The 12,577-nt window shown below is 37.6% G+C and overlaps 1 protein-coding gene across 5 annotated transcripts in view; it reads left to right on the top strand.

Moving 5' to 3' along the window:
- OSBPL6 (oxysterol binding protein like 6) overlaps positions 1 to 12,577 on the top strand; it is a 100,460-nt gene that overhangs the window by 34,926 nt on the left and 52,957 nt on the right. The window contains exon 1 of one of the 5 annotated variants that reach the window (XM_065670251.1): positions 5,442 to 5,494. The exons of 3 other annotated variants lie outside the window; for them this stretch is intronic. The gene's annotated coding sequence lies outside the window, so the exon portion shown is untranslated. Of the gene's footprint in view, positions 1 to 5,441; positions 5,495 to 8,069; positions 8,119 to 12,577 lie in introns of those variants that run through there. One more of the 5 variants, XM_065670249.1, reaches the window with a different exon arrangement.

Below are 12,577 nucleotides of genomic sequence, written 5' to 3'. Positions count from 1 at the left end.
CTGCAAAGTGCTTGAAGGCATTTCTGTTCTTGTATTAGATCATGTTTTGTGCACAAGCAGAGGAAATTTAATGTAGTGTAATTTCAGCTGAAATGATTTGTAGTTTTGGAAATTGAGAGTTCCTTCTATGGCAAATGAATGTTACTTTTGACTGGTTTTACACTGTGTTTTTTTGTCAGTGCAGCTGAATGTTGATTCATCAGTATTTCAAAACCAGGAAGAACCAAGAGTATCCATGTGCAGGACTTAGTGTTTAGTGTGATGGTAGAAAATAGTATGCATTGCCCTCATGGAGGAGAGTCTAGAGATAACCAGGTGTGCATTAAGACAGAAGGGATTTTTGGTTTTGGCCATTGATTTGTTTTTGTCATTGATTCCCTCTGTTAGGAAACTACTTTTGAGAAACTCTTCCATTCTTGTGCTCAATTTGATTCCTGTCAATGTATCTCAGAGTTTGAAGGAATTTCAAAAGTGATTATTCCATCTCATGGTCTTTTCAGCTATGCCTTTGATTCCTGATGTTTTTATGAAGTGCTCAAGACATTTTTGGTCCTACTGTCCTGGGTTCACCAGTAGCAGTTTTTCTCCTTCTTAGTAGCTTGTGCAGCACTGTGTTTTGACTTCCAGCCTGGGAATAGAGCTGATAACACCGATTGTTTTTAATTGTTGCTAAGTAATGTTTATTCTGGCTAAGGACTTCGTGAGTCTCATGCTCTGCCAGGGACGAGGGGAGGCTGGGAGGAAGCAGAGACAGGACACCTGACCCAGGCTAGCCAAAGAGGTATTCCGTACCACAGTACGTCATGCCCAGGGAGGTAACTGGGAGTGACCGGGAAGGGCATGGGCTCTCTTCCGGGGGGTCGAACTCATTCGGTGGTGGTATTGTATTCTCCTCTCTTGTTATTTTATCTTATCATTATTATCATTGGTGGTAGCAGTAGTGATTTGTGTTATACCTTAGTTACTGGGCTGTTCTTATCTCAACCTGTGGGAGTTACATTCTCTCAATTCTCCTCCCCATCCCTCTGGGAGCGGGGTTGGGGGGGGGAAGGAAAGAAAGAGGGGAAAAAAAAAAGGGGGGGGGGGAGTGAGTGAACGAGCTATGTGGGTCAGTTCAAACCACGACACCTACCTTGACATGAGCAATAATTGTCTATTTTTCTTTTCTGTCTTTCTAAGGAAACCATCACTTAGTGATGTGTGAAGAAATTCGGGTACTAATGAGAAAAAGATAATGACTTTATGATGTGCTCCTGTTCTTCCATGGAAACTTATGTATTAAACATATGTGTCAGATTTATTTAGAGCAGTAAGAAAAACCAAATATTAGCAGTGATCAGAATATATATTTCTCTAGACTTGAAGAACCTTGAAAGTTGTTCCATACAAAAGATAAGACTTAATAGATGTTTAGTGATGTATGAAGATAAAATTGGAGAACCTCAAGAGGAGAGATTAATGGGGTGCATTGAAGATCACGATTAAGAAAAAAGAATTTTATTCCTTTTAACTTTTCCCTCTTTTTCTGGGTTGATTTGTTGGGTTTTTTTTTGGTTGGTTGGTTTCCATTGTGGGAAGGGAGAGGCTTCATAATGATCTAGCCTGCTGTTATTGTAAAATAGGCTATTAGACTGCAGTGAATAAATTCCTGCTTCCAAGTCATCAGTGATGTCTGAGCTTTTGAATATGTATGAAAAAAATAAAAATAAAAATTCCAGTCTTAATCTGAAAATGTCTTCTTCTACCCCTACAAACACCCACTGTAATCCTGGGTAATAATGCACTGTAAGTATATTTTATCAGCGTTCAGTTATCAGTGCCTTATTTCTAACCTGCATATATTTATTTTTCATTTTTGTCCTGTTAGATTTTGTTACACCTTTGAGAAGAATTCTAATAATAAATTCCTTCCCCCCCCATGTAGCGGGCAATAGATTGTCATTCAGTGACAATCTTCTTTTTGACAAACTAAATAGATTGACCTCTGTAAATCTTTTATTACTAGTGATGTTTTTCAGTCTTGTTGTCGCGCTCATGGTTCTCTCTTGAACCCATTTGTGAATGTCTTTGAAATGTTGGCAGCAGAACTGGACACAGTGATTTAGTAGCAGTCACAGAGGTAATACAGCCTCCCTGTTCCTTCTTGATATTTCCCAGATTATATATAAGCCATTAACTATATTATCCTGTGCAGCTGTGATCCACCATGACACTTACTGTTTGTCAAGCTAATTGCTTCCAAGAATAAAATTTGATCCTGTTTTTTGTTCCTGGATGTGACTATCCATTTAGCACCCCAAAAATAGGACTGGTGGAAGCTCTGATTAATTCATCAGTTTTGTCTCCCCTCTCCGTTCTCTGTGTACCTGAGCAAAATCCATCACATGCAGTCTTGTATTTGCACCCATAAATATATTGCATTTATATTCAGACAGCACTTATTTATTTATTTATTTATTTATTTATTTATTTACTTACTTACTTACTTACTTACTTACTTACTTAATTACTTAATTTACTTACTTACTTACTTACTTTACTTACTTACTTACTTACTTACTTACTTACTTACTTACTGGTGGGACCCTCCCTACAAGCATTCGATGATAATGCCTCTCAAAATTCAAGATCAATAAACCAGGTAGTTTGAAACATGTAGCAAAATGTAATATTTTTGTGGTAGAAGCAAAATATGCAGAGAAACAAGAGATACCTTAATAGAAGAAGGGTAGTAAAAACCAGCCAGACATGGTTTTTAAGGGCTGCAAGAGTCTTCTAGGCTTCTGTGCTCCGGAAGATTAGTACTATTTTTCCGAAAACATTTTGTAGTCCTTTTATAAGGGAAATTATTTTCTTTCCTTAAAATCACTGCCCAGTGGAGAATAATTAAGAAGCAATTAAAAAGTCTTTAGGCTTTTCCTTTGTCCAAGTTTTTTTGTTTTTTTTTTTTTTTTTAAGAGCTTGTTGAATATTGTGAGGGGTTTTCCAACCCAAAAAAAAAAAAAAAGTCAGGATACATAAAAGTATTTTTATTCTTTAAAGCATTTTCTGAGTTTTGATTAAAATTTTCAGTCTCTTTATGGCCTTTTTTTTTTCCCAAGAGTTGAAAAATATGTTTTTTTTTAAAAATGTAGATGGAAACAAAGATCTCCCAGCAATGTTTTCAGCCTTAAAAAAGGGTGGAGGCATGGAATAATATTTATTGGTTTGTTTTTTTGTATATTTTTTTTAAAGGTGTCCTAGAATTATGTTAGTCTAGAAAGGATGATAATGATAATGTTACTTTTTCCTGCTTAATTTTTAACTTATATATATTGCATATTTCTGTTTATGTGTTTGTAAATATGTATACATGCTTAACCTTCTGCTCACAGCAGTCTGTTACAAATGCATACAACACAGGTTAATATGCTGGCTCTGTAGTATGCAAAAAATTTCCCTGACATGCAAATCAATAGTATTTGTTACTGTGGTAGCCCAAGGAACACAGAACAACAAAGACATCCTAATGAAAATCCTAGGGTAGCTTCAGCTATTGAAGCAATCCTCAGAGACTGCAAATGAGGGTTTATTTTGAAATGATCATCTAAACTGGAGGCTTGGACATACTGGGACTCCCCTAATTATCATGCATGCTTCGGGGCTTCTGGAAGGGTGGAAAACTCTGCCTAATCATGTAGGCAAGCAGAAAATAGGAAAGGCAGATGTTCTACTGAGCTCTTCTTGTCTGAATCTGATTAACTGTTCTTTGACCTCATCCATCTATTTGAAGCCTGTCACAACTGTGTATTTTAAGGAGATAAATGCCAAACAAGAAATTTTTAAAATATTATTTTTACTCTTTATATTATTGAGACATACTTGGACTAGCCACTCAGAAAAACACCTCACTGTTAAAGAAATAATACAATGTGTAAAGTGTTCAGGGACATTATGTTCTGTTAAGGACAACATGAAAATTAGAGTCTCAGTGATACTTGCTGACACAGCAGTCTCCTGTGGAATATACTGTTAAAGTTATAGAAACTATGTACAGAAGTAGATCTTCATAAAAACAAAAAGCCCATAAGATCCCCTATCCCCCCCCCCCAAAAAAAAAAAAAAACAACACAAAGCCAACCCAAACCAAAACACCAGCAAACTACTTAACCGTGAAAGCAAAGCTTAAGGACTTTAGAATAACACTGCATTTAATAAAGTTAGTTGCTGTTTTGGAAAATGACATTTTAATTTCTTTGATAATTCTTCCAGCAAATGCTTGTTATGGGAGGTTGTCAAATGTATGGCTGTGAAACATGACATATATGAAACATGGTGGGTTTTTTTTCCTGTTACTTTTGCAGTATTATTGAATTATCAGTCAAGGAGAAGTGGGAGCCTAATTAAGAATAGTGATACAGGTTTAGACTTTGCTTTCATTGACATAAACACTGTGTCTTAGCCAACTAATTATCTAATCTTTAAAGAGTTTACTGGAAAATGCATGTGTAAAATGGGTAAGTACTGCTTTTGTCTACCGTAATATGAAATAAGACATAAAATAGCAAGGCACTAGGTTTTCTTTATCAGCTGAGATTAGTGGTTTCATTGCTGCAATGTACATCTAGTAATATGCATTTAGCAAAATTAGCAAACAAAGTAATCAGTGAGGTGGAGGAGGTGAGTGCCCACATCTGACCATGCATTAGGCCTTTGCTTAAGCGTTTTGCTGAAGCCCAGCAATGGAGTGGTTGTAGGAGGGAGGCTGAATGTGTGCCCTGATCACCCTGCAGCAGAGGCTGCTGGTTGACTCCATGATCTTTGGTGGATCATCATTCCTGCATCTGGTCAGCGCAATTTGCACAATCATAGGATCATTTAGGTTGGAAAAGACCTTTAAGATCAAGTTCCGCCATTAACCTAACACTGCCAAATCCATCACTAAGCCACATCCCTAAGTGCTACATCTACGTGCCTTTAAATATCTCCAGAGATGGTGGCTCAACCACTTCCCTGGGCAGTCTCTTTCAACGCTTGATAAACCTTTTAGTGAAGAAATCTTCCTAATATCCCATCTAAGCCTCCCCTGGCACAACTCCAGGCTGTTTTCTCTCATCCTATTGCTTGTTACTTGGGAGACAGACACCCACCTCACTACAACCTCCTTTCAGGTAGTTGTAGGGAGCAACAAGATAGCCCCTCGGTCTCCTCCAGGCTAAACAACCCCAGTTCCTCCAGTCACTCCTCACAGGACTTGTTCTATAGAGTCTTTGCCAGCTGTGTTGCCCTTTTCTGGACCCACTCCAGCACCTCAGTATCTTTCTTGTAGTGAGGGGCCCAGAACTTAACACAGGATTCCAGGTGCTGACTATAGGGGGATTATTACTTATGTGGCCCTGCTGGTCACATTGTTTCTGATATAAGCCAGGATGCTGTTGGGCTTCTTGTCTGCCTGGGCACACTGCTGGTTCATACTCAGCTGGCTGTTGACCAACCCCAAGTCCTTTTCTGACAGGTAGCTTTCCAACCACTCTTCCTCAAGCCTGTAGTATTTCATGGTGTTAAAGCTCTTTAAAGGTCTTTTCCAACCTAAAAGATTCTATAAACATGGAAATTGCAAATTACTCTGACCAAGTGCAGCAGTTTGGTCTGTATCAGAGCTCCTGTTCAGGCTTAATGCTGAACTTGACATTTCCTACCTACAGCCAGGTTTAAATCCTCCTGAATGCGGGATAAAGAGTGTATTATGGCAGTATTTAGACAGTGTATGAATTGCTGTATGTAGTATCAGATTGAGAATTTGTATATGCCAGTGTGGTTGTGAATGCCTGCAATTAGACATGTACATTTGTGATCCAAACACTGAATATGCAGCTTTTAAAATATTTCAAAGGAGCAATGGTAACAGTCATATGAATTCTATTATCTTCCACCATTTACCAGTGCTAGTAAGATTCCCTGGTTTTCCTGTAGCACCTCATTTATTCCTGCTCATAAATACTGGACCTGAAAATCTTCATTGGTCCCCTTAGATCAACAGTATTGTTTTGATATCTATCTAGGATTTAAAATTCACTGGTCAGAGGTCTGGGACATGATTTTTGATGACTGTTCTAAATATTAGCCTTGAAAGTTATTACTGGAGCAATTGTGCCATTAAAACTGTGCTAGAAAAGTGTGGAAAATGGATTTTTCTGATGGGAATTACTGATTTTGAATCAAAAGATTAAAGATTGCTCAATTTTTTTCTCTATTGTCAACATGCGAAATGTAATCAATAATGTTCCTGAATCTGGAATTGGCCCTTTATTATTTCTGACGGAACCTGCAAATATATCTTAATGAATTGATTAAAGCCTTTTCCTAAAAAGTTGATGTTTTGCTAACAACTTGTGAGGTGACTGATTCTGCAATAGTGGCTGTAAAGGGATTGGTTCACTTGTTTATTAAAAAAAAAAAGACAAAAGGCTTATTTCATGTAAGTGGTCTATTAAATCGCCACAGTATTGCTGCTGCACTGAGATGTTTATTTCCATTATATTCTTGTGTTTGCAACATTCATGTACTGTAACAAAACCGTGGTTATGATTTTCCTGCATGGAAGGTCATCAGTAAAAGGGGAACAGGCAGTTATATGTTCCTCATGATAAGAGAACAAAGGTTAGCCTCCACTCAGTGTTCAAATATCAAATGGCTGTGTTACAAAGCTGCAGAGCACCACAGAAAACCTTTTCCCTCCTAAATGAAAAACAGCCCCATATTGATAGATCACTGTGAAGATGTTTTGCTTGAAGTAATGCCAGTGACAGTCACATATTTTTGGTTCATTTATGACTATAGAGACTCAGTTCTGCACCCTAAATTGTCTTCTCAAATTACTCCAATACTGCACAAGTTATTATACAGTCTATAAAGCATTCTGAGCGTTCTTGCAGAAAAGAGTCAATCAGTGAGAAACAACATAATGTTTATCACAGAAGTCTTTTTTTTTGAATCCAGGCTTCATTTCGAGTTACCCATTGAGAACTTCCATTTATCTGTTATGTGACATGCAGGTTTATTTATAACTCTGGACTTACGCAAGTCATATTTGTAGGTTTTCGTCATTTCTACGAATAGCTTTTTCACAAACCACACTGTAGCTGCTGCAGTTGGCCAGGCTTGATGGAACATCTTCAGATTTTGGGAGACGACAGATATTCCCTAAACAGTGTCAGTGGACTTGCCATGTGGGGAGGCTTGTAAAGTGGGGTAGCTGCAATAGCCATACCTCTGATATTGTTAATATTAATTTCCAGATGCTGCTTCTCTCCTGTGTCACCCATTTATTTTATGCAGTTTATACATCCTGTGTTTCCCAGGGCTTTGTGCTGTTTGCTCCCTGGTGTATTGTCTCATTTAATTCCTTATGTATGTATCTCACTTGGACATTTTAAACTTTCTACCTTTTTTATTCTTTTCAATAAAATTAGTCTTTCTCCATTCCATTCCTTTCCCTTCTTTCTTTCCTTTTTTTTTTTTTAATTCTAGCTGGTAACACAAACCCCCTAAATTTTGAAATTCTAAAAAATTACTATCTGTGCAATGAATTACTATCTGTGCAATTACTATATGTGAATTATTTTTTATATGGACATTCAGTGTCTTCTTCTTGTGGTTTAAGCCCAGCTGGTAACTCAGCACCACACAGCTGTTCGCTCAGCCTTTCCCTTCCTTTCCGTACTTCCCCCACTTCTCTGGGCAGGATGGGGAGGAGAATCAAAAGAATGTAAACCCTGTGGGTTGAGATAAGAACAGTCCAATAACTAAAGTATAATATAAAACTACTGCTACTAAGGGAAATAACAAGGGGAGAGAATATAAAACTAGAAGGGGAAAGTAAAAAAAAAACAAACAACCACCAACAAGCACAAGTGATGCACAATTGCTCACCACCTGCTGACGGATACCCAGCCAGACCCAAGCAGTGGTCTGGGCCATCCAGGTGGCTCCCCCCAGTTTATATACTCTGCATGATGTGCTGTGGTATGGAATACCCCTTTGGCAAGTTTGGGTCAGGTGTCCTGACTCGGCTTCCTCCTGGTTTCTTGTGCCCCTCCTCAATGGCAGCCATGAGAGACTGAAAAGTCCTTGATCAGGGTAAGTGCTACTTAACAGCTAAAACACTCGTGTGTTATCAGCACTGTTGTCAGACAAAAGCCAAAGCACAGCACTGCACCAGCTACTAGGAAGGAGAAAAATAACTGTTACAGCTGAACCGAGGTCACTTCAGTATTTTTATACTGTTGAAAATTCCGGTCCGCAGAATTCCCAGGGAATACTTCTAAGAGATGTTGAATCAAATGTATTATTGTAACCTGGGATAGAAGGTGATGAAAAATCAGTAAGTGAAAATAGCTGTCAGTGCTTCTTTGTCTTTCAAAAGTATTCAATGTGGCATCAATATAAAAAATAATCATGCTGTGTCTTGGTACTGCATTGGTTGGTCATTTTATTTTGATGCATCTTAAATAATTTTGTTTCATATGGTAGAAGGCAGGACTTCTGAGTTATGATAATATCCTTAGTGTAAAAAAAATGGTGGGTTTTGATATGAAATATAAACCACCATTTTTTCCAGTATTTATTAAAACAGAAAGACATTGAATCCCTTTGTGGATTGAAAGAAAATGAAGAATAACTTTGTTTTTAAGACCTGTCTAATACTCGATTTGAGAAACCAGGGGAAAAACCCAAGCCACAACACTAACAAACTGAGAATAAAAGAGGAAAAAATAATTGTGCAGTAAAATATGTTAAACTCTGAGAATGAAATAGTGAAAGAATTGGGGGTTGGGGAGTCCCTAGGTTTCCACCTCTCTTTCTCATTTTTTCTTTCGTTTGTTTGTGGTTTGCTTTTTTAGGGGCGGGGAACCCCACCTTGAAGTCAAAAGCTGTCTTAAAAAATAACCATAGTAGGAATGAACTGCAAGGATGTGGTGGAATAGTTCTCATTTCTCATTTATAAAAGAAGTAATCAATACCAGATATTTAATAAAGAATGAAAAATTTCTTAACTACGCAGTGAAGAATTTTTAGTATATTCCTATAGTAATTTCTTATTTAGTTTCTGTAATTTTGTATTCCTTTATGAAATGGATTAGATATAGATGTTTTGAGATGTTTTGCCTCATCTGGAGTATGTTACAATCATGGCACATGTTTTTTTCCTTATGCATCAGAGACCTTGCTGCATGGTCTGCTTGCAGGACTCACTCTCTCCTTGAATTTGGGCAGAACATTTTACCTTTCTGTATGTGTTACATCAAAAATAAATAAAGAACTTAGAAGAGAATGTACTGAAGATCGAGTAAATAATTTTTATGATTACTGAACTACAAGTGAAGTTTTTAATCCAGAATAGTAGAGATGCCAGTGAAAAAAGTTGACCATCCACCCCAAACCCAACATCATAGTTTTTGAGTTTGTTTTTTAGATTTTGTATTATTTTCTAGAAATATTCTACTATGGTATATGGCTTGCTTCTCTTCCCATTTAAGTCAGTAGCAAAATTGCCAGTGACTGATGGAAATAGTCTGTGAAAAATTTCAAAAGAACTGGTTTCATTTTGCTAAATTGAATTTGTTGACCAAAAAATTAGATTTGTAATTGTTTACTTCAGTCTTAGTTACAGAGAGACTGGTGGCTTTTCACATCAATATCTCTAAATTTATTCCTTCTAACATGGTCTAAAAAAGATGTATTACCTAAATTTTAAGCCAAAATTGGAAGATAAGCTCTTAACAATACAGAGAAGCAGAATCCAAATTCAGTGTGCAAGAACAATAACAAAAAGCTCAATGCTAGCTCTTGCTAGTTTGCATTAGTATTTTTTTATTATGCTGATAGTGCTTGTTTTTACAAATACCCCACTTGCCTGTTTTTGACTTTTAACCCTGAACTGTTTCTTTATCAGAAATTTCTATGTATAAGTAATAGCAATTTTGCATTGAAGTTATTGTTGCTGTTAAATAGAGAAATGAGAAATATTTGCTTCTTGTAGTATGGGGCGGGGGGGCAGTTTAGTTTTATGTATCCTTTTTGGAAGACTGCTATTGATAAATTTTGAGCAAGTTGTTGGTTAGGCTCAGCTCTTAATGCTTGGGGAGTACCATGGAACCACCACTGGAGTTTGGCTTAGATGTAAACCATAATTTTTTATTCCTTTTTTTTTTTTTTTTTAAATACCTGTCAAAGCAAAAAGCCCATACTTCACAGACTCAAACCTGGCAGCTATTGACAGAACCACTTTTCTTGTGTACCATCTGCTAGCACTGTGTTTGCTTCTTACAACAGTACCTATGCTTTGCAGAAGCCTTAAAACACTTTTGAAGAGGCAGATCACTGTCCTGTGCCAATATTAAATATAATTTTTTTCACATAAGCGAGCTGAGTGAAGATCAAATGTTTTAAAAGGGCCTTGATTTTCATTAGCCCAAAGGCTGCTCTGCTAAAAAATTTTCAGTGACCTCAGAGCTGAAAGTGACTGAAAATTTGTCAGTTTAACTATTAAATAACTCAGCTGTTCTGCACAGCTTTTTGAGGAGGGATTGTAATTTTTGTGTTCTAAATTTTGTAATTTGATTTTTGATTTATAAGAAAGTTGCATAGACCTTAGGTTATCACTGTTGATACATCTCTTCAGCAACAATTTTCCGGATGCATTTGTAGAATATGGAGACACTGTTAAAATAGCTCAGCAGTTGCTGGTATGCTAGGATAGAAGAAAAGCCTCTCTCAGGGTGCAACTTGATTATGTTTTCTCTCTGAAGTTCTGAAACAAATGAGCTGTTCATCTTGTTTCTTTTTTCCTTCAAACTCTGCTTAATGTTGTAGAACAGCCCATCTTTTTAGGTTTCCTCTAGCAGGAACTTCTAATCCTAAGAAGAAAAGATAATTTGTCAAGGTGTTTAGTCGATGTGGGCAGCTTTTGCTTGTGGAACAGCCATGTCCTTCTAGTCATAAAAGTGGGCTGCTATGTGGGCTCTGTGGATATTATGTGGGATCAGTATTTTTTTGGGAGACTCTTTGGTAGAGGTGAAAGCTCATCCATAAGATGGTGATAGTCATACTTGGAGAATTGTTGGTAACTAATGAAGTGGAGTCATTCCACTTCACATAGTACAACAAGCAGAAAAGGTGTCTCTCACTTATGAGCCATCACAGGTCTCAGCTCCAGCAGAAGGGTGTTTGTCAGGGTGCAGTATTTGAAAGCTGGTGGCCGCAAGGCACAATGTAATTTTGTGTGATTTTGTGGGTTCACAAACTCACAGTGTGAGTTTGTGGGTTCAGGATGATATTCTTGTATGGATATCTGTTGTGACTGGAGAAGCTAGAGCTCTATTTTCAACATGTCAATTTTTTGAGCCTGCAGTTAGGTTGGAGTGTTAGTGTATTTTTGTCCTGATCTCATTTAACATGGTGCAGGACAGCACCTGTCTCTGCACACCTAAAGCTAGCTGTGCTTGGCGTGCTGTCATCACAATGTATGTGGAAGGGCACTATTTCAAAATTAAAGAGAGGGTAATGGGAAAGATAGATGCTAGCTTCAAGCAGATGACAGCATTCATGAAATGATTTTATCCAAGGTTAATGGAAGATCAGACACGGTATCTATCAGCTGAAGCACAATAAAAGTAATCTGTTAAACATTGGGAATTATAACTCTGTTCCTGAACTGTCATGATGTACTTGCAACATTTTTGTAGTGTTTGACAGGTAGTGTTTGATTATTTATTGACAAAAATATCCTCGGTGCTGCTCTAAGTGTCTTATTTTTTTCTGTTCTTGGATGGAAATTAAAGGTTTGGGTGGACAGAAGTAAGTGAGAGAAAGCATTTAATACCTGCAATACACATAGCAGTGGCTGAGTAAGCAGTAGTAGTAAAACAGGCCCCCGTAGCTGCCTTGCGTTAGCCGGCCAGGGCCAAATGACCACCCAGCCACTCACCCCTCCCACATCAGTGGCATGTGGGATAAAAATAGGATGAGAAAGCTTATGGGTCTAGATAAAGACAAAGAAATTGCTTATCAGTTACTGTTGCAGGCAAAATCCAGGAAAAATTAATTTATTGCCAATTAAAATAGATTTAGGTAATAAGAAATGAAAGACATTAAAATGACAACACCTCCTTCCCATTTTTCCCAGGTTCAACTTCACTTCTTCATTCCTGACATCTCTAGTCTTCCCCTGCCCCAAGTGGCATGATGGGGTGTGTGGTGGTGTTTCATAGCAGTTTTTCCTTGCCACTCCTGCCTCCTTGCACTTTTCGCATGCTCTGACATGTGTTCCTCAAGGGAAAAATCTGCTTAGTGTAGGTTGCAGTTCCTTCAGGACTATCAATCTCCTTCATGGGCTGCAGGGGAGTGAAACTGGGTTGTCCACCCCCTTCAGTGAGGCCACTGACTTTGAAAGACAGACCAGATTTTAATAAACAACTTTCAGAATCCTTAATCTAACTGCAGGATTTTGAAGAAGTGCTGATATAATGGGCCATTCTGTGGTATTTGTGTTTAATGGGAAGTCCTAAGGAGTTACTTGATAATGTTATGATACTAT

The sequence above is a fragment of the Lathamus discolor genome, chromosome 3 (genome assembly GCF_037157495.1).
Source record: "Lathamus discolor isolate bLatDis1 chromosome 3, bLatDis1.hap1, whole genome shotgun sequence".
Lineage (NCBI taxonomy): Eukaryota > Metazoa > Chordata > Aves > Psittaciformes > Psittacidae > Lathamus > Lathamus discolor.
The sequence above is the reverse complement of the archived record's forward strand: the minus strand, read 5'-3'. Positions and strand labels throughout refer to the sequence as shown.